Here is a 23400-nt window from a genome sequence, read left to right on the forward strand (position 1 = left end):
GTCTCTCTTATTCAAGATACGGCGTGCTCCCAATCGAGACAGGGGGGCACTGCTAACGGTGGGGAGGGGGGGGGGGGGGGGGATGACTGCTAACGGCGACGGTGGGGGGGTGGGCACTGCCAACAGCGACGGGGAGGGGGCACTGCTAACGGCGACGGGGGGGGGGCACTGCTAAGGGTGACGGGGGGGGGGGGCACTGCTAATGGCAACAGGGGAGGGCACTGCTAACGGCGACCAGGAGGGGGCACTGCTAACGGCAACAGGGGGGGCACTGCTAACGACGATGGTGGGGGGGGGGCACTGTTAACGGCGATGGAGGGGGGACTGCTAATTGAATTAGTCGCTGCTCCAAATCTAAATAGGAGGCACCCCGAACTGATAAAGAAGGCTCCATTATTCGAGATATGGGACACTCCTAATCGAGGGAGGGACAGACCTAATCGAGGTAGGCAGCATTCCTAATTGACCGGGGACAGTCAGAAATGACGGGGGGCACTCCCCACTGAAATAGTCACTGGTCCAAATCTAAACAGGGGGGCATTCCTAATCGAGATAGAAGGCTCCCTTATTGCAGATAGGGTCACTCCAAATCAAGATGGGACACTCCTAATCGTTAGAGGGTCACTCGCAATCGAGATAGGGGGCACTCCAAATTGAGATAGTTGGGACTTCAAATCGAGGTAGAGGGAACTACTAATTGACACGGGCACTCCTGTGAACCTGGCAGTGAACCCAGCCAGGCCTGTGACACTGAATCTCAAAGCACACAGTGAATCCAGCCAGGCCTGTGGGACTGTATCTCAAGCGACAGACAGAACCCAGCCAGGCTTGTGACACTGAATCTCAAAGGACACAGTGAATCCAGCCAGGCCTGTGGGACTCATAGAAGAATCATAGAAACCCTACAGTGCAGAAGGAGGCCATTCGGCCCATCGAGTCTGCACCGACCACAATCCCACCCAGGCCCTACCCCCACATATTTTACCCGCTAATCCCTCTAACCTACACATCTCAGGACTCTAAGGGGCAATTTTTAACCTGGCCAATCAACCTAACCCGCACATCTTTGGACTGTGGGAGGAAACCGGAGCACCCGGAGGAAACCCACGCAAACACGAGGAGAATGTGCAAACTCCACACAGACAGTGACCCGAGCCGGGAATCGAACCCGGGACCCTGGAGCTGTGAAGCAGCAGTGCTAACCACTGTGCTACCGTGCCCATTTCGGGGTGCCTCCTATTTAGATTTGGAGCAGCGACTAATTCAATTAGCAGTCCCCCCTCCATCGCCGTTAACAGTGCCCCCCCCCCACCATCGTCGTTAGCAGTGCCCCCCCTGTTGCCGTTAGCAGTGCCCCCTCCTGGTCGCCGTTAGCAGTGCCCTCCCCTGTTGCCATTAGCAGTGCCCCCCCCCCCCGTCACCCTTAGCAGTGCCCCCCCCCCGTCGCCGTTAGCAGTGCCCCCTCCCCGTCGCTGTTGGCAGTGCCCACCCCCCCACCGTCGCCGTTAGCAGTCATCCCCCCCCCCCCCCTCCCCACCGTTAGCAGTGCCCCCCTGTCTCGATTGGGAGCACGCCGTATCTTGAATAAGAGAGACTTCTATCCCGATTAGGTGTGCTCCCATTTAGATTTAGAGCAGTGACAGTTTCAATTCTGAGTGCCCGCATATCAGCTCGCAGTGCTCCTGTCAATGAGGAGTGCCCAGGTGAATTACAAGTGCCCCCAATTTCGGTTTGGAGTGCCCCCATCTTGATTACATGCGCCCTTTTCTCGATTAGAAGGCCATGGACCAAATCCTGAGTGGAATGACAGGAATCCAGACTTACCTGGATGACATCTTGCTCATGGATTCGACTCTTTTCCAAGAACTTGGAGAATACCTTAGAGGTTGCAGGAGCACGGCCTGCAAATCAAGAGAGAAATATGAGTTCTTCAAGGGCTCCATTGAACGCCTGGGTCATGAAATGGATTGCACAAAGCCTAAGATGGAGGTCATCATGAAGGCCCCAAGACCAGACAATGTGTCCCAATTCAGGTTGTTTTTGGGTCTAATCAATTACTATGACAACAAGCTCAATCCAGACCTGGCGACAACATTGAAACTGATGCTCCAGTTGCTGGTGAAAGGAGAGCCGTGGAAGTGAACAAAAGGAGGCCTCCCTGGCGGTAAAGGAGGCTTTGAAGAGATTGGAAATGCGAGTTCAATTTTAAAAAGTTACCGCTGTAGCTTACATGTGAAGCCTTGCCCAATGGGATTGAGGCTGTCCTGTCAAACGTTATGTCAAACGGAGAGGAAGATCCATAGTATTCGCTTCTAGATCATTGACGAAAGCTGAGGAAAAGTTTGCTCGGGTGGAAAAAGAAGGCTTCGGCATCGTCTTTATGTCAAGAAATTAAAAGCTCTGCCATGATGATGTTGTGACGGAGCTCGAAGGGCTGAATTACTGACTCCCATTCATAATTCCTATATTTTATCTTCCATCCTTGGACCATTCAATGGGACACCGTCCATGGCAGCAGTTTGATTGTAGAGGTGGGTGTTGGTGCTGTCAGTGAGAAACACGGCAATGCGGATGCTCTGTCAAGGACTGTACCTCAAACGACAGACAGAACCCAGCAATGCCTGTGACACTGAATCTCTAAGGATAGAGTGATCCCAGCCAGGCTTGTGACACTGAATCTCAAAGGACACAGTGAACACAGCCAGGCCTGTGAGACTGAATCTGAAAGGACAGAGTGAATCCAGCGAGGCCACTGTTCGACCACCCCTAAGCCTCCTATGCTCCCAGGGAAAATGTCCCAGTCTATGCACCCTCTGCTTATAACTCAAACCATCAAGACCCTGCAGTATCCCAGTAGTTCTTTTCTGCACACTTCCGAGTTTAATAATATCCTTTGTATAATAGGGTGACCAGAACAGTACACAGTATTCCAAGTGTGGCCTTACCAATGTCTTGTACAACTTCAACATGATGTCCCAAATCCCATTCAGTATTCTGACCAATGAAACCAAGCATGTGGAATGCCTTCTTCACCACTCTATCCACTGTGACTCCACTTTCAAGGAGCTATGAATCTGTACCCCTAGATCTCTGTTCTATAACTCTCACCAATGCCCTACCACTAACTAAGTAGTGCGCTGGTTCGATCTACCAAAGTGCATCACCTTGCGTTTATCTAAATTAAACTCCATCCACCATTCATCAGCCCACTCGATCAAATGATCAAGATCCCGTTGCAATCCGAGATAACCTTCTTCACTGTCCACTATGCCACAAATCCTGGTGTCATCAGCAAACTTACTAACCATGCCTCCTAAATTCTCATCTAAATTATTAATATAAATTACAAATAGCAGGGGACCCAGCACCGATCCCTGAGGCACCCCGCTGGTCACAGGTCTCCAGTTTGAAAATAGAACAACCCTCCACAACCACCCTCTGTCTTCTGTCATCAACCAATTTTGTATCCATTTGGCCACCTCATCCTGGATCCCATGAGATTTAACCAAATCCAGCCTAGTTTTGCTTTTAAATGTTTACATTTTCAAACACTGAAACCCCTTGCCCTTGTTGGGAATATCAATGTGGTTTGAGAAAAGCAAACACTGATCCCACACTCAACACCCCCCAACACAGGACTGAGCAGAGAGTGTGAAATGTGACTGGTGTGAGTGTGGATTATCTTTTAAAAGTGGGTAAGAAACACTCCTCCATTTTCAAATCTTTACCTTGTTTATGTAGCATCTCGGACTCCCCTGACACTCACTATCCATCTGAATTAATCTCTATTCCTCACTGTCTAACTGTTACTCTCTGCATTGCTCCCTCTCTCTCTTCCTCTCCCTCTCTATCCCTCTCATCCACTATGTTGTTTACCGTTAAGGAGTCTAATCACGGAGAATTCAAACACTCTTTCTGTTTCTGTCTTGGCAGAATTAGCAACATGAGTGCAAATTTCAAGATTGGATTCACACAATACAGAGAACGGTATTTATATAATGGCTTCTGCAATGCTGGTGAGCTCAGTACATGTGGTACCGAATGTTACAATAAGATAGAATCTGTATTCAGACAACTGTTACTCTCTGCATTGCTCTCTCTCATTCTCCCTACCTCTCTGTTACTCTGTATCTCTTCCTCTCTCTCTCTATCCCTCTCATCCACCATGTTGTTTATCATTAAGGGGTCTAATCACGGAGAATTCAAACACTCTTTCTGTTTCTGTTTTGGCAGAATTAGCAATATTAGTGAATATTTCAAGACTGGATTCACACAATGCAGACAGAACGCTGGTGAGCTCAGTACACGTGGTACCTGAATGTTACAATAAGATAGAATCTGTATTCAGACAACTGTCACCCCACAGAGTCCAAACTTCACCGTGTTAATTTGATTTGATTTGATTGATTTGTATTGGGATGCAGTGAAAAGTATTGTTTCTTGTGCGCTATACAGACAAAACATACCGTTCATAGAGTACACAGGGGAGAAGGAGAGGAAAGGGTGCAGAATATAGTGTTGCAGTTACCGATAGTGTGTAGTGAAAGATCAGCTTAATATATGGTAGGTCCATTCAGAAGTTGACATTCTCCCCAAGCACTAAAGCTTTCCACAAAGCAAGGCTCACAAATTCAACACCAATTTCTTTGTCCGCTCTCCCATCATGCTGTGTTCGGAGTCTCTGATCGATGCTGAGGGCCTAGTATTTGAGGCTCTGAGCTGAACCCACAATCTGTCTGATTCTGAGAGAAGATTACTGCCCACTCATATATATACCCTTGAAATATATCTGTTGTGTACAGAGTCACTTCTTTTCTCCCTGTGTCTGCTACCCTTAAAGAACTATTGAATAATCTTTAAACATCTGTATTATCACAGAACAGGGCCAACATGGGGGAATCTAGTATCAGGGGGGGGGCACAGTTTAAAATTCATACAGCTCCCATTAAAGATGGAGATGAGGAGGAGTAATTTGTTCTCTCAGGGGGTGGTTAGTGTTTAGAATTCAAAGTTAAAATTCATTTATTGGTCACAAGTCAGTCTTACATTAACACTGCAATGAAGTTACTGTGAAATTCCTCTAGTTGGCGCCTGTTCGGATCAATGCACCGAACCAGCACGTCTTTCAGAATATGGGAGGAAACTGGAGCACCCGGAGGAAACCCACGCAGACACAGGGAGAACATGCAAACCCCGCACAGACAGTGACCCAAGCCGGGAATCAAATCCAGGTCCTCGGCGCTGTGAAGCAGCAGTGCTAACCACTTTCCCCAGAGAGTGAGTTGAGCATTATGGGGAGACAGGCAGCAAAGTAGAGTTCAGGCCACAGTCAGATCAGCCATGATCTTATCAATGGGAGGAGCAGCCTCAAGGGGCAGAATGGCCCACTTCTGCTCCTATTTGTTGTGTTCTGCGTGGTACTTTAAAAGGCCATTGTACTCAGCATTGCAGGAACTCTGCCGAACACACTCTATCTCAATCACTTCCTCTCCCTCTCTGTGACTCTCACTCCATTCCTTTCCTTCCCTCTGTTATTCTCTCTCTATCTTGTTATAGGGAAAAGTCCCTTGTACCAGTGCATTCAAGGAAGTCGAGTTGCAAGGCAAGGTTCAAAGTGTTTTTCTTTAATGTACAATTACTGGGAACCCCTGTAGCCAGCTTAGAAACAGTGCTTGGCCACGTTGATCTCAATAGTTACACATTTGCTCTGGATATTTATAGGAATCCAAATTCGAGCAGGAACATTTGCTCATACATTTTTACAATACTTATAAAGTGGCCTGTCTGGTCAGGAAGTTCCCGGAGAGACTTGTCAATTTGCATCTGTATGGTGTGTGTCCGTGTTAATGGGACTGCCTGTTCTTGCCCCGGTGTTTTAATGTGTTTCCCATTATCCTCTCGATGTGTCCCCTTATCTAAATTGACCTCTACTGTTTTGTGTCTGTATTCTATGCTTGCGAGATTAGGTGTTAATGTCATTTTGTCCTGCTGTGTGTAGGGGGATTTAATCTAATCTTTTATTCTTTTTATCCTAGTTTATTAAGTTTCTTTGCCTGCCTTGGCCATTTTATTCCTGTAATATTTTATTGACAGTCCGGTTGTGCCATATAACCCACTCTAGGTCTTGACTCGCAGATATCCCGATCTTCTGGCCAAGGGCCGATTTAAAATGCAGCTTCGTGCTGTTGCTGGGCAGAATAAGGATCTTTTGTCGGCTTTGAAATTAAAGGTCTCTCAGCTGTGCAGAGGGGGATTTAAACGAATGTCCATTCGGTGTTCCCCTCTGCATTGTGGGCACGTTATGAATGGTGCCAATCAGTCCAATAAATGAATATGTTTAATGAGGTGAATATTGATGAGATAATAAAAATATGGCTTTTGGAAAATGGCCTACTTCAGTCCCTCCTCTCGTCCAGGGGGTCCCATTCATGGCTGACCCCCCATGGACGATCTTCAGAGGTACAGTGACTTGTACAGATGTCGTCCTTGCCGTTGTTCCTCTTCCTCTGTGGCGTGGTTAAATTCTTGCATCTGGATACTGGCAGTGGGTAGCATTCTTGATGCAATATTTGCACATATCACTTTAATACAGGTTAGGCCCAGGCAGAGTGTGAACAGGATGGCTACGACTAAAATTAATCCCTTCATAATGTATGCTCCCCAAACTGTGTTAAACAGCCACCCTAACCACCCATCAGTCCCTGTAAATCCCTGTTTAAAGCTATCCAATTGCTTTTGTATCCCGGACATGGCTGCTGTTATGTTTAATGTCTCGTCATGTACATATGTGATGCATTTTCCTTTGATGATGGTGCATACCCCTCCTTGTCTGGCTAGCTGATAGTCTACTGCATATCTCGTTTGCTGTGTGTATAGTCTGAGTTCTGCGAGTTCTTGGTCAATTGCACCCAGTGCTTGTAGGGTGTTGTTTCCTAAGATGGTAAGTCCACATATGAAGAAATTCCTATTACTGGCACTGATCACCCCTGCGATGCCCCCTAGGGATAGTGTCCCCAGAAATTCATACCCCAAAGAAGATCCTAATGTGACAGGGGCCTGCCAGTCTTGACCCACACTTGACCCTGACTGCACAGAGCTGTGCTGAGGTGGTTCATGGGAGTGGGGCAATTCTGTCTGAACTTAGCTCCTGTAACTAAATGCACTGGAACTACTGAATTAGAACGCAGCTAACTGTGCACTGGAACATCAGAATGCACTTAGCTGTGTACTAGAACATCAGAACTGAAGTGGATGGCCTCACACTGACTATTCATAGATTTGCAGGTTTTTTTTGTGCTGTAGCTTTACCAACTCACTTAGTCTCTCTGTGTTCCTGATTTCTAAGAATTAAATACAGTCAAATTCTAATTCAATTACAGCTAGTAGGTCAGGAAACTTAAACATAGAAACATAGAAAACTGCAGCACAAAACAGGCCCTTCGGCCCCACAAGTTGTGCCGAACATATCCCTACCTTTTAGGCCTACCTATAACCCTCCATCCTATTAAGTCCCATGTACTCATCCAGGAGTTTCTTAAAAGACCCTATTGAGTTTGCCTCCACCACCACTGACGGCAGCCGATTCCACTCGCCCACCACCCTCTGTGTGAAAAACTTCCCCCTAACATTTCCCCTGTACCTACCCCCCAGCACCGTGAACCTGTGTCCTCTCGTAGCAGACATTTCCACCCTGGGAAAAAGCCTCTGAGAGTTCACCCGATCTATGCCTCTCAACATCTTATATACCTCTATTAGGTCTCCTCTCATCCTACGTCTCTCCAAGGAGAAAAGACTGAGCTCCCTCAGCCTATCCTCATAAGGCATGCCACTCAATCCAGGCAACATCCTTGTAAATCGCCTCTGCACCCTTTCAATCTTTTCCACATCCTTCCCATAGTGAGGCGACCAGAATTGAGCACAGTACTCCAAGTGGGGTCTGACGAGGGTCTTATATAGCTGCATCATTATCCCCGGACTCCTAAACTCAATCCCTTGATTGATAAAGGCCAGCACACCATACGCCTTCTTAACCACCTCCTCCACCTGCAGGGCCGATTTTAGAGTCCTATGGACCCGGATCCCAAGGTCCTTCTGATCCTCCACAGTACTAAGAGTCTTTCCCTTAATATTGTACTCCTTCATCCAATTTGACCTGCCAAAATGGACCACGACGCATTTATCTGGGTTGAAGTCCATCTGCCACTTCTCCGCCCAGTCTTGCATCTTATCTATGTCCCTCTGTAACTTCTGACATCCCTCCAGACTATCCACAACCCCACCAACCTTCATGTCATCGGCAAACTTACCAACCCATCCCTCCGCTTCCTCATCCAGGTCATTTATGAAAATGACAAACAGCAAGGGTCCCAGAACAGATCCCTGGGGATCACCACTGGTGACCGACCTCCATTTAGAAAAAGACCCATCCATACACACTCTCTGCCTCCTTTGGGCAAGCCAGTTCTGGATCCACAGGGCAGCAGCCCCTTGGATCCCATGCCCTCTCACTTTTTCTAGAAGCCTTGCATGGGGGACCTTATTGAACGCCTTGCTAAAATCCATATAAACCACATCTACCGCTTTCCCTTTGTCAATGTGTTTAGTCACATTTTTGAAGAACTCCACCAGGCTCGTAAGGCACGATCTGCCTTTGACAAAGCCATGCTGAGTATTCTTGAGCATACTAAACCTCTCCAAAGCTCATAAATCTTGTCCCTCAGGATCTTCTCCATCAGCTTACCAACCACTGAGGTTAGACTCACCGGTCGGTAATTTCCTGGGCTATCCCTATTCCCCTTCTTGAAAATAGGAACCACATCCGCAATCCTCCAATCCTCCGGCACCTCTCCCGTCTCCATCGACGACGCAAAGATCATCGCCAGAGGCTCTGCAATCTCTTCCCTCGCCTCCCACAGTGACCTGGGGTACATCCCATCCGGACCCAGCGACTTATCTATCTTGATGCCATTCAAAGATTCCAGCACAACCTCTTTATTAAAGTCCACATACTCAATCTTTTCAGTCCACCGCAAGCCCGCAGTACATCCACCCAGGTCCTTCTCCTCTGTGAAAACTGAGACAAAATTCTCATTAAGCACCTCTGCCATTTCTACTGGTTCGTACTAATTTTCCCACCTTCACGTTTTATAGGCCCTATTCCTTCATGTCTCATCCTTTTACTCTTCACATATTTATAGAACGCCTTAGGGTGTTAAAGTATGAGCTAAAATAAAAGTTCTGATGAAGGGTCATCCTGACTCAAAACTTTGGCTCGATTCTCTTTTCATTTGGAGGCCCACACTGTCTGTAATTTCCACACAGTAAAACAACAACCTGAGTTGTTGTCTTGTCCTGCCAAGTGGGTGCAGGAGAACCAGTGGGACTCGCCCAACAGAGATGGAGAGTTGGAAGCAGTGTTAGAGAGCACACTGCTCTCACCTGTCTTACTGTTATCAATTTGACATTAAAATTGATATTTAACCTCGTGGATCCGATCTAGAATCCTCAGCATATTGGATCAGGTTATAAATCAGTAATTTCCAAATATGTATATATAAAACCACTCGATAGCAAATCTCTTGTTCAGAGATTTTGGTTGAACACAGAATAAAACTATCAGTAAATTTAGGGGCTTGATTCTATAAATGGCACAGGATGGAACATTGCAAGTGTTTTTGCCAAACAAGGGCGGCACGGTAGCACAGTGGTTAGCATTGCTGCTTCACAGCTCCAGGGTCCTGGGTTCGGTTCCCGGCTCGGGTCACTGTCTGTGTGGAGTTTGCACATTCTCCTTGTGTCTGCGTGGGTTTCCTCCGGGTGCTCCGGTTTCCTCCCACAGTCCAAAGATGTGCGGGTTAGGTTGATTGGCCAGGTTAAAAATTGCCCCTTAGAGTCCTGAGATGCGTAGGTTAGAGGGATTAGTGGGTAAATATGTGGGGGCAGGGCCTGGGTGGGATTGTGGTCGGTGCAGACTCGATGGGCCGAATGGCCTCCTTCTGCACTGTAGGGTTTCTATGATTTCTATGATTCTATGGTTTCTAAAGTTTGCCCTTTGAAACCGATTATCTGATCATTCTCTGAATAAAAATGTTGCACCATCTGAAATAAACAATCCAAGATCAACTAATTAAATGTGAGGTGCAAATCCTCCAGAAGTTTCACACTCCATTATTCAACCAACATTTAAATACAGTAACAGGAGGCAATTACTCTGCCCCTTGAGCCTATTCCTCTATTTAATTAAATTTTGCCTAATCTGCATCTTAACTCCATTTACTCTGAGTAGATGTCATCCTCGATAAGGACAGTTGACGATGACCTGCCATAGATTCACTTCACTTGTCATCCTGAGTTAATGAAATTCTGAGCATCTTCTTGAGTAACTCCATTGGGTCACAATCCACCCTGTTTGGTGTCTCTGTTGCTGGTTTACAATAATAAATGTAACTGGAGTGTTCGTGCTCATTGCCCAGCAGCTGCAGCCATTGTTGCTCAGAGATCATTCAGTTTGGAAGTTAAATGGTTAATCTCCATGTACAGAAACAGTCCTTCTCTCAGCTCATTGACAAGGAACTGGCTCCTGGGCTCTGGGGTGAAACCACAAATATCAGGAAATCAATATTTGCTCAAAATTCCGAAGTCCCAGTTGGAATTTGTTTCTTATCATTTGACTGATTTACTGAACATCTCTGGGACAAGAAGAGTTAAAGTAAAATTTCAAATGAAACTTGTTGACAGTTGAATTAGCCGCAGGTTGTCAAACTGGTTGAATTTGATGCCTGGAATGGGGCCGCTCCCTTCTCTGCAGTAAGTGGGGAATGTTTAAATTGAATTCCATGCTGAGGATGGGCAGCAGCTTTCACACAGAGGGTAAAGCTGTGAGCCTCACTGAAAAGGGAAACAATCACATTTCCAATTTGTTTCATTTCAGCAAGTTGCAAGAAATTTCTATCTCATTGATGCAGAGGATCAGGGAGAGAACTGACACCCACAACACTGAAATGAAGAGACAGGGATTTTTTGCAGACAGAAGATAAGATTAATGTAACTTCTTACATTTGATGCCTTGACCAATATTCTGTACATGCACCTTGTCCTGGATTCCAACATATCTCTGTTTCGTTGGTCTCTCTTTCCCCAATCCATCCATTTATTGTGTATTTCATCAGCTTATTTGCCTTTTCTAAATGCATTACCTCCCACTACTCTGGATTAATTTTATTTGACACTTTTCTGCCCAGCTGTTCAGTCCACAGACTTCTTCCTTCATTCTAAAGCTTTCTGTCTCACTGTTAACTACTCAACCAATTTTCATATAACTTGCAAACTTCTTAATCATGGCTCCTATATTTATGTGTAGCAGGATCATTTGCAACCTCAGGAAGGTTTTTCTTCTGCAATTCACTCCAGCCCCAATTAAGTCTCCCATGTGGGGTTTACGCGTCATGGCCAATGGTGGTGGAACCAGTAAATGTTTGATGGCAATATTGGAAGTGCTGGAACCCCGAGGTACAATGGCTGCTTATGGGTGGAGCACTCTTCAGGAAGAGGACTTGTGTTTAGTTTACAGGAAGTCAGGAAACTTCTTCACTCCTTTCGCTCGGATTATTGCTCATTGAAGTTGGAAATGGGAGGCTCTGACGAATAACTACAGAGGAATGTTCAGAACTGTGAAGAGTGGAGAAATAAGCAGAGGACCTTCCTTGTGCCGATCACTACTATATTTAGGACTGAATTATTGATATTTACCACAAACAGCAAGGCACCGAGTACTGAGTCCTCACTGGATAATCGTTCAATTACAAAAAACATCATCCACTATTACAATTTGATTCTAGCCATTGAGCCAGTTTTGGTTCCAAATGACCACTTTCTTTCCCTTGGATCCAATGGCTTTTACTTTTCTGACCAGTTGTCAGAAAAAACCTCACTAAAACCCACGTAGACTGCATCAAACAAGTGTCTCTCTAATCTGAGAAAAATCAGTGAGGTTCGTCAGACATCACCTTTCTTTAACGAATTGATGCCTTTCCAAAAGATCATTTATAATAACTGTCCGAAGGTCTTTGAATAATTTGTCCACCAAGATCTACCTGACTGACCTGTAATTACCCCTTGCTGCTTTTTAAATAACTGTACAACATTAGCAGTTCCCCAATCTGACAACATCACGCTGTAGCCAAAGAGCACTGGAAAGTGATGGTTAAAGCTTCTTCTTTTTATTCCCTTACTCATCTTGGCAGCCCGAGATATATTTATAAAATACATTTTGTCTTTCCTTTTTTACTGCCCTCTTATTGTTTCCTGCCCTCTTTTTGCTTTTCCAAGTTCCTTTTTAATTCCACCTCTGTAATTGCAGACTGACACATTCCCAGGTTCAGGATAACGCACTGGGGGCCACAGTAAAATCTGGGGCAGCTCCCACAAAGGGAAAAGGCTGCTTTTTAAGACCCCTCAGCGAGAGAATGAAAACTCAAAATAAACCCTCAGGCTACATGTTTGACATATGTTCATGCTAAATGTTAACTGTGATTGTGAATGGAGTGAGTAACATACAGAATTGGAAGAAACTTATTTGTTTTGCACTTTGTGTGCTGTCAGCTTTGAGTAGTCTTGTAATATACTTTTATAAACCTAATGTATAGAGTATATTGCTGGACAAATACATTTTAATTGCTCTTTGCCCCCTAACCTCAATTCATCTCAGTTAATTTTGGGACAGTTGAAATCCACTTTGATCGCTGCCATTTTGTTTCTGTATTTGGAAAGGCCAGGCCTATTCGGGAAAGTCAGCATGGGCTTGTGTGGGACAGGTCATGTCTTACTAACTTGATTGTTTTTTTTGAGGGGTCGTGAAGGTGATCGATGAAAGTAGAGTAGTGGATGTTGTCTACATGGACTTTAGAGAAGGTCCCACATGGGAGGCTCATCCAGAAGATTAAGATGCATGGGATCCACGGTGACTTGGCCACTTGGATTCCGAATTGACTTGCCCAAAGAAGTCAGAGAGTTGTGGTAGAAGGGTGTTTCTCTGGCTGGAGGTCCATGACAGGCATCCGCAGTGGGACCTATCGCCTTGAGATATATATAAATGACTTGGGTGATAACATGAGTGGGTCAGTAAATTTGCATACAATCCTAGATAGGTGGAGTTCTGGATCGTGTAGAAGGTTGTCAAAGGATACAGCGGGATATTGATCAGTTGCAGATATTTGAGGAGAAATGGCAGATGGAGTTTAATCCGGGCAAGTGTGAAGTGCCGCACTTCGGGAGGTCAAATGTTAAGGGTAAGTACACAGTTAATGGCAGGACCCTGGACAGCATAGATGCAGTAAGAAGTCTTACAACACCAGGTTAAAGTCCAAGTTAGACTTCTCACTGTGTTTACCCAAGTCCAACGCCGGCATCTCCACATCATAGCATTGATGTACAAAGGGATCTTGGGGTTCAAGTCCATTGCTAACTGAAAGTGGCTACACAAGTAGATATGGTGGGAAAGAAAGCGTATGGCATGCTTGCCTTTATTGGTCGGGGCATTGAGTTTAAGAGTTAGGCTGTCCTTTTGCAGCTTTATAAAACTTTGGTTAGGCTGCACTTCGAGTATTGTATTCAATTCTGGTTGCCACATTACAGGAGGGGTGTGGAGGCTTCAGAGAGGGTGCAGAAGAGGTTTATCTGAATGGTGCCTAGATTAGGGGATATGAGCTATGAGGAGAGGATGGACAAACTAGGGTTCTTTTCTCTGCAGCGGCAGAGGCTGAGGGGAGACCTGGTAGGAATCTATAAAATGATCACAGGGTTGACAGTCAGAATTTTCTATCGAGAGTTACTACTCGGGGGCATGCACTTAACGTGAGAGGGGGAATGTTCAACAGAGATGTGAGAGGCACGTTTTTTACTCAGTGGTAGGTGTCCGGAACGTGTTGCCAGGAGTGGTGGTGGTAGGTGTCTGGAATGCGTTGCCAGGGGTGGTGGTGGTAGGTGTCTGGAACACGTTGCCAGAGATTTTGGTGGTAGGTGTCTGGATCATGCTGCCAGTGGTGGCGGTTGTAGGTGTCTGGATCACGTTGCCAGGGGTGATGGTGGACGGTGTCTGGATCGCGTTGCCAGGGGTGGCGGTGGTAGGTGTCTGGATCACATTGCCAGGGGTGGCGGTGGTAGGTGTCTGGATCGCGTTGCCAGGGGTGGCGGTGGTAGGTGTCTGGATCACGTTGCCAGGGGTGATGGTGGACGGTGTCTGGATCGCGTTGCCAGGGGTGGCGGTGGTAGGTGTCTGGATCACGCTGCCAGTGGTGGCGGTGGTTGGTGTCTAGAACACGTTGCCAGGGGTGATACAATCGGTGAATTTAATAGGCTTTTAGAGAAGCACATGAATATGCAGAGAAGAGAGGGATGTGGACCAGGGGCAGGCAGAAGGGATTAGTTTAATTTGGTGTCATGTTCAGCACAAAATCGTGGGCTGAAGGGCCGTTTCCTGTGCTATGTTCTATGGATAGAAACATAGAAGATAGGAGCAGGAGGAGGCCATTTAGCCCTTTGAGCTGCTCCGCCTTTCACTACGATCTTGGCTGATCATCCAACTCAATCGCCTCATCCTGCTTTCTCCCAAGAACCTTTGATCCCATTTGCCCCAAATGCAATATCCAGCTGCCTCTTGAATACATTCTTCTCAGCAATTTCACTACATATTTGCTCTTTGACTTCCTTTTGACTGTCTGGGGTCGATGTTAGACTCCCAGAACTGTCAGTGTCCCTTTCTTGTTCTTCAGTTCAATCCATATGACCTTATTTGATGATACCTTTATGAATGAAAATATTATACATTGATGTTAATATTAGTAGAAGAGTGGTAACTACTTTCACCTCCTACAGTGTTCATTGGTCAACTGCTGACACAATGAGAAATTTGGTAACTATATTCATGTTAGAGCTTCAACCAGGGCACTCATCTCATGGAGATTGTCACTGTCCAGAGGAATCATATCCACTTATAATGTATAAGTGCAGAGATATAATTCATACATTACCAGAGCTTAATATCAAAACTCCATCAAATCAAACACATCAAACATAAATGTTAACATAATACAACCCTGCCAGACTGTTAGAAACCAAGTGAAGGATCATTTAATTCACCATTGATCACCAAACTCCACATTTCCCTTGAGAATATTCTCTACCACGGGAATCAGTCTGGTTTCACCCTGCACTGGGAGTAAATCTTTAACCAATGGGATTTCCCAGTGCGGAGTCTCAGTGAACAGGATCCCACCTGTAACCAGGTTATGGAGATCAGTGGGACTCTCTGGATTTCACTGGGCAGCTGTCTGTGTCACATCTGATGTGGAGAGTTAATGATAACTCTTGGGAAATGCCTGATCCCAGAGCTAACAGATGTTGTGTGATGGAGAGGTGGATTTATTCACTGGTTCGGCTAAAGGCAACACTTCAGTCAAATTGATCTTAATCGTGCTTATCTCCAGATGAATGTGGATCCAGATTCACAACAACATTTGACTATTGTGACATACCAAGGGCTATTCAGATATACAAGACTTCCATTTGGCATCACGTCTGCACCTGTGCTGTTCCAATGTGCCATGGATCAAACTCTAATCGGATTAGAAAGAGTCCAGTGTTTCATAGGCCGTATCTAAGTTACTGGAAAGAATGAGGAAGAAAACTCCACAACCTAGATGCCACACTCCAGAGACTAGAAGATCATGGATTAAGAGTACGGAAAGATAAATACGGAAGATTTCCAATCTTCTATAGATGCAAAGAGACTGCACAAATTGCCTTCAAAAGTCAAAGCCATTTCTGACGCACCTGCACCTCAACATCAATCATCTTAGTTCTCTTTGGGCTTATTAACGTATTACTCATGAAAGGGTTGTCACTAATCTAGTGACTATTCTTCAACATTTACACAACTTTTTGTGTCATAAGATGAAATGGAAATGGGTGGATCTGTGTGAGAAAGCCTTCATACAAGCTAAAGAGGTACCAGTAAAGTCAGAAGTCCTGACACACTTTAATCCAAATTTACCTTTGCAACTGGCAAGTAATGCATCACCTTATGGGATGGAGGCAGCAGTTTCTCACAGAATGCCCGATGGGAAAGAGAAGCCGATAGCTTTTGCACCAAGACCTTGAACAGAGCAGGAATGAACTATGCACACAAACAAAAGGAAGCTCCAGGAATCATTTTCAGAATCAGGCCAACACCGATGTGGAAGGAAATTTACTGAATTCATGGATAATCGGTCACTAACAATGTTTTTTGGGCCTCATACTGGGATTCCATTTCTCACAGTCAGCCGGACATACCATAAAATATCGTAAATCAAGTTTCCATAGGCAAGCTGAGTTATTAAAGAAATTATTTTTGGTGGTCAGGGCTCGATACCCAAATCGAGGAGAGAGCATCGATGTGTTTGTCTTGTGCAAAAGTTCAGAGCCTGTTGCCACGAGCTCCATTTCACCGAGGGGAATGCCCGCAAGGACCATGGTCAGCTCTGCTGAGGGCCGTTTGGCTCTATTCACTCTCCACAGATGCTGTCAGACCTGCTAAGATTTTCCAGTGTTTTCTGTTTAAGTTTATTTATTAGTGTCACAAGTAGGCTTACATTAACACTGCAATGAAGTTACTGTGAAAATCCCCAAGTCGACACACTCCAGCGCCTGTTCGGGTTACACTGAGGGAGAATTTAGCACGGCCAATGCACCTAAGCAGCACGTCTTTCGGACTGTGGGAGGAAACCGGAACAACGGAGGAAACCCAGGTAAACACGGGTTGAACGTGCAAAGTCCACACACAGTGATCCAAGCCGGGAATCGAACCCTGGTCTCTAGCACTGAGAGTCACCGATGCTAACCACTGGGCCACCCGTGCCACCCTTTGTTTCACATTCCAGCATCCACAGTATTTTGCCTTTATTTCAACAAAAGCAATTTGCATTCTTATAGCTCCTTTAATGCTATAAAATATTCCAAAGTCCTTCACTGGAGCAAAATGAGGCAAGTTTATTGTCTTACTGTCCTTACTGGGCAGGAGAGTAAAAGCTTGATAAAAGAGGCAGATTTGTAAAAGATTTCTAAGGGACAGAAGGGAGTAAATTCTGGAGCTCTGGACCCAGGCAGATGAAGGCACGGCTGACAATGAAGGGATGAAAGAAATGAGGGACGCAGAATTGAAAGAACGCTGAAACTTTGGATGGTTCCAGCGTTGGAGAATGTTAAAGATATCGGAAGGGGTGAGATCATTCAGAAAATTGAAGATGGGAAGGAGAACTTTAAAATCAAGGCAATTCCGGACTGACTCCCAATGTCGCTCAGTAAGCACAGGATGCAGGGTCGACAGGCAGCCTGGAGTGAATAAGATCCAGTTTCATAATATGAGTGAGCATGGGGAACATCTGTGGTGGGTAAATTGTTGGAAGTTATTTTGAGAGACAGGATCAACAGGCAGTTAGCTTGGCTTTGTGAGTGGAAAATCATGTCTCACAAATTTAATTGAGTTTCTTGAAGGGGTAACCAAGAAGGTAGATGAGGGCAGTACATTTGATGTTGTCTACATGGACTTTAGCAAGGCCTTTGACAAGGTACCGCATGGTAGGTTGTTGCAGAAGTTTAAATCTCACGGGATCCAGGGTGAGGTATCTAAATGGATACAAAACTGGCTTCTTGACAGAAGCCAGAGGGTGGTTGTCGAGAATTGTTTTTCAAACTGGAGGCTTTGACCAGCGGTGTGCCTCAGGGATCAGTGCTGGGCCTACTGTTATTTGTCATTTATATTCATGATTTGGATGAGAATATAGGAGGCATGATTAGTAAGTTTGCAGATGACACTAAGATTAGTGGCATGGTGGACAGTGAAGAAAGTTATCTCCAATTGCAACGGGATCTTGATCAATTGGGCCAGTGGGCTGACGAATGGCAGATGGAGTTTAATTTAGACAAATGCGAAGTGATGCATTTTGGTAGATTGAACCAGGGCAGGACTTACTCAGTTAATGGTAGGGCGTTGGGGAGAGTTACAGAACAAAGAGATCGAGGGGTACATGTTCATAGCTCCTTGAAAGTGGAGTCACAGGTGGACAGAGTGGTGAAGAAGGCATTCCGCATGCTTGGTTTCATCGGTCAGAACATTGAATACAGGAGTTGGAATGTCTTGTTGAAGTTGTACAAGACATTGGTAAGACCACACTTGGAATATTGTGTGCAGTTCTGGTCACCCTATTAGAGAAAGGATATTATTAAGCTAGAAAGAGTGCAGAAAAGATTTACTGGGATGCTACCGGGACTTGATGGATTGAGTTATAAGGAGAGGCTGGATAGACTGGGACTGTTTTCTCTGGAGTGCAGGAGGCTGAGGGGTGATCATATAGAGGTCAATAAAATAATGAGGGGCACCAATCAGCTAGATAGTTTATATATTTTCCCAAAGGTAGGGGAGTCTAAAACTAGAGGGCATAGGTTTAGGGTGAGGGGGAGAGATATAAAAGTGTCCAGAGGGGCATTTTTCTCACACAGAGGGTGGTGAGTGTCTGGAACAAGCTGCCAGAGGTAGTAGTGGAGGCGAGTACAATTCTGTCTTTTAAAAAGCATTTAGATAGTTACAGGGGTACGATGGGTATAGAGGGATATGGGCCAAATGCGGGCAATTGGGATTAGCTTAGGGGTTTAAAGAAAAAGGGGCGGCATGGACAAGTTGGGCCGAAGGGCCTGTTTCCATGCTCTCAACCTCTATGACCTCTGTGACTCCTATTGAACTCACTGTGTGACGGCAATTAATTCCAAATTGTTTGGAAATAACTTTGTTCATAGCTCAAAGAGTTTTTAAACTGGCTCAATTATATATTTTCTAAATCGCAACGACCAGTCGGAGGACGGAGACAGAGTCAGAGTCGTTTCAGCACTGCAGGAACCATTCAACCCATCGAGATGTAATACAAATCTCAGATTACAGAGACCAGATCCAATTACTGAACTGTGATTTGCTGAAAGAAAACCAGGAACAACATTACGTTTGGTCGCAAAGAGCTTACAAAGAGAAAACTAGCAGACTCGACACGGAAGCAGAGAATCTGCAGGTCAAGGTAAGATTTGTCTGCTCCTGTACTTTATGTATTTCTTTATTTTAAAGCATTTTCTCAGTCAGACTATGTTACATGGGCAGTTGTAGCCATTCCCTTTCCTTGTGGTTTTATACAGTGACTGAGCTGGAGCAGTGATGAAGGTGATCTGTTTAACAGTGAGGCTCCCAGAATCAGACCACTCCTGTTCCACACCATTATTTTTCATTTTTAAGAGGGATGGAATGAGGTGAATCAGAACATTCCCACATCCCAGTTCAGACGGGGCTGGGCCCTGGACCTTCCTTGATATGGGTTTTACCATAACATTTACTGTATCATATGGGGAATGTTTCATTTTTGAAATTACAGGGAATTAATTTTAGGAGTTTTGGCGCCGTCAACATACAGAGTTTAGCTGCACAGTCTGCATCTCCCTGCTCCAACCAATACTGAATTATTATTATGTAATGAATGCATGCTCAAGTGTTTGGCTAAAAGTTAAAATGTCAGGTGAACACTGTGACTTTTTGTAATGTTACAGATAGAAATTCACTGCACTTACTGATTTGGAAATGATAACCTTTCTAACCAGCCTTAAACATTGCTTCCAGCTGAATTGGGTGCGTACTTGTCAAACTGGTTCAATTGGTTTCTCTCTCCCATTAATAGAAACTCTAAATATCTCATAACAGCTTTTACCAGAGGGTGAAACCCAGACACAGGTATTATAAACAGGGCCAGCTCAGATGATCGGTATCATTTCTACTGAGATAACCAGGAATTGGCTGCAGTGAATTAACAAAGACAGGATATGCACAGTGACAGTAAAGCCGGTGTGATTGAGGTAAAGTAGAAATGTAGTTTCTGAACTGATTGTGAAGTGTCTCTTTCTTCCTTCCATTTAAATGTGTTGCCTCCCAGGGAGATTATTCTGGGCTGGGCTGAAAAATGGCAAATGGAGTTTAACCCTGATAAATGTGAGGTGATTCATTTTGGTAGGACAAATTTAAATGTGGATTACAGGGTCAAAGGTAGGGTTCTGAAGACTGTGGAGGAACAGAGAGATCTTGGGGTCCATATCCACAGATCTCTAAAGGTTGCCAGTCAAGTGGATAGAGCTGTGAAGAAGGCCTATAGTGTGTTAGCTTTTATTAACAGGGGGTTGGAGTTTAAGAACCGTGGGGTTATGCTGCAACTGTACAGGACCTTGGTGAGACCACATTTGGAATATTGTGTGCAGTTCTGGTCACCTCACTATAGGAAGGATGTGGAAGCGCTGGAAGGAGTGCAGAGGAGATTTACCAGGATGCTGCCTGGTTTGGAGGGTAGGTCATATGAGGAAAGGTTGAGGGAGCTAGGGCTGTTCTCTCTGGAGCGGAGGAGGCTGAGGGGAGACTTAATAGAGGTGTATAAAATGATGAAGGGGATAGATAGAGTGAACGTTCAAAGACTATTTCCTCGGGTGGATGGAGCTATTACAAGGCGGCATAACTATAGGGTTCGTGGTGGGAGATACAGGACGGATATCAGAGGTAGGTTCTTTACGCAGAGAGTGTTTGGGGTGTGGAATGGACTGCCTGCAGTGATAGTGGAGTCAGACACTTTAGAAACATTTAAGCGGTTATTGGATAGGCACATGGAGCACACCAGGATGATAGGGAGTGGGATAGCTTGATCTTGGTTTCAGATAAAGCTCGGCACAACATCGTGGGCCGAAGGGCCTGTTCTGTGCTGTACTGTTCTATGTTCTATGTTCTATGTCCTCCGCTCCCTGCAGTGAATCCATCCTTTGTGGCTGTAGCTATTATCTAACTGTGAGCTCCCGCAGTGAATCCATCCTTTGCGGCTGTAGCTATGATCTAACTGTGAGCTCCCAGCAGTGAATCCATCCTTTGCGGCTGTAGCTATTATCTAACTGTGAGCTCCCCACAGTGAATCCATCCTTTGCGGCTGTAGCTATTATTTAACTGTGAGCTCCCTGCAGTGAATCCATCCTTTGCGGCTGTAGCTATTATCTAACTGTGAGCTCCCTGCAGTGAATCCATCCTTTGCGGCTGTAGCTATTGTCTAACTGTGAGCTCCCTGCAGTGAATCCATCCTTTGCAGCTGTAGCTATTATCTAACTGTGAGCTCCCTGCAGTCAATCCATCCTATGCGGCTGTAGCTATTATCTCACTGTGAGCTCCCTGCAGTGAATCCATCCTTTGCAGCTGTAGCTATTATCTAACTGTGAGCTCCCTGCAGTGAATCCATCCTTTGCGGCTGTAGCTATTATTTAACTGTGAGCTCCCAGCAGTGAATCCATCCTTTGCAGCTGTAGCTATTATCTAACTGTGAGCTCCCTGCAGTCAATCCATCCTTTGCGGTTATAGCTATTATCTAACTGTGAGCTCCCCGCAGTGAATCCATCCTTTGCGGCTGTAGCTATTATCTAACTGTGAGCTCCCCGCAGTGAATCCATCCTTTGCAGCTGTAGCTATTATCTAACTGTGAGCTCCCTGCAGTCAATCCATCCTATGCGGCTGTAGCTATTATCTAACTGTGAGCTCCCTGCAGTCAATCCATCCTTTGCAGCTGTAGCTATTATCTAACTGTGAGCTCCCTGCAGTGAATCCATCCTTTGCAGCTGTAGCTATTATCTAACTGTGAGCTCCCTGCAGTGAATCCATCCTTTGTGGCTGTAGCTATTATCTAACTGTGAGCTCCCTGCAGTGAATCCATCCTTTGCAGCTGTAGCTATTATCTAACTGTGAGCTCCCCGCAGTGAATCCATCCTTTGTGGCTGTAGCTATTATCTAACTGTGAGCTCCCTGCAGTGAATCTATCCTTTGCAGCTGTCGCTATTATCTAACTGTGAGCTCCCTGCAGTGAATCCATCCTTTGCGGCTTTTGCTATTATCTAACTGCAAGCTCCCTGCAGTGAATCTATCCTTTGCAGCTGTCGCTATTATCTAACTGTGAGCTCCCCACAGTGAATCCATCCTTTGTGGCTGTAGCTATGATCTAACTGTGAGCTCCCCGCAGTGAATCCATCCTTTGCGGCTGTAGCTATTATCTAACTGTGAGCTCCCCGCAGTGAATCCATCCTTTGCGGCTGTAGCTATTATCTAACTGTGAGCTCCCGCAGTGAATCCATCCTTTGCAGCTGTAGCTATTATCTAACTGTGAGCTCCCGCAGTGAATCCATCCTTTGCAGCTGTAGCTATTATCTAACTGTGAGCTCCCGCAGTGAATCCATCCTTTGCAGCTGTAGCTATTATCTAACTGTGAGCTCCCCACATTGAATCCATCCTTTGCAGCTGTAGCTATTATCTAACTGTGAGCTCCCCGCAGTGAATCCATCCTTTGCAGTTATAGCTATTATCTAACTGTGAGCTCCCTGCAGTGAATCCATCCTTTGCGGCTGTAGCTATTGTCGAACTATGAGCTCCCTGCAGTGAATCCATCCTTTGTGGCTGTAGCTGTTATCTCACTGTGAGCTCAGACAGTGACTGAGAAACAGTTTATTCAACACTGGGACCCCTCACAGCTCAACTTCTTTCTATTCTCCACCAACCTCTCATTTTAAATAAGAGGTGATGCGATTAACCAGGGACAGGGAGCACAGGGTCTCCACAGACAGTGACGAGATTGTGGAAGGAGCTTCTTGGGGCACAATGTGAGATAATACACTTTGGATTTAAAAGCGACAGATTTGAATCGAGTAGGACATTAATGACAGATGGTCATGCTGAGACTGATTCTTGATACAGAAATCAGTAAATGTTGGATTCAGTTTGAATATGTTTTTACAGGCCGCTATAATGAGGTTAGTTGGAGCTCAGTGTGTTCAGCTTTGAATTCCTTTCCAGCCGCCCACAATGGCTCCAGATGGAGCTGCGCTGTAATTGTTAGGCTAATACCTGAGATCGCTTCTCGGCCTTTTGGCTAAGATCAAGTGTAGTATCGTCATGCTGTACTTGGTTGAAGTCATTAGGTTACATTTTAGCTTCATTTGAAGCAATTTTTAAAAGCGGCATCTCGGCCTTTTGGCTCAGATGCAAATGACATCAAGCCGTGGAGGAGGTGCAATGCCTACTCCAATCAGCTTGGCTCATGTAGATCAAGCCCAAGACAGGAGGTGAGAGCCCTGTCTTGTCAGCTTGGATCGGGAATGTCTCAACTTGTTGAGACTCTGAATTGGACTTGATTTGATTGTATTGGATTTTTAAAAAATGCCTGAGATGAAAGGACTGAGCTGCTGATAGACTAGTTCAACTGGTTATATTTCTGAGACTAAATCAGCATTGGGTATAATTTAATATGCTGCCCCCATTTGTTG

The 23400-nt window shown here is 45.3% G+C and overlaps 1 non-coding gene across 1 annotated transcript; it reads left to right on the forward strand.

The window, feature by feature from the left end:
* Positions 1-22986: 22986 nt before the first annotated feature.
* On the forward strand, positions 22987-23176 carry LOC144486507 (U2 spliceosomal RNA). Its single transcript, XR_013496276.1, has one exon. It is a non-coding gene; the product is annotated as a U2 spliceosomal RNA (small nuclear RNA).
* The last annotated feature ends 224 nt before the right edge of the window (positions 23177-23400 follow it).

Source organism: Mustelus asterias, unplaced genomic scaffold (genome assembly GCF_964213995.1).
Source record: "Mustelus asterias unplaced genomic scaffold, sMusAst1.hap1.1 HAP1_SCAFFOLD_374, whole genome shotgun sequence".
NCBI classification, from domain to species: domain Eukaryota; kingdom Metazoa; phylum Chordata; class Chondrichthyes; order Carcharhiniformes; family Triakidae; genus Mustelus; species Mustelus asterias.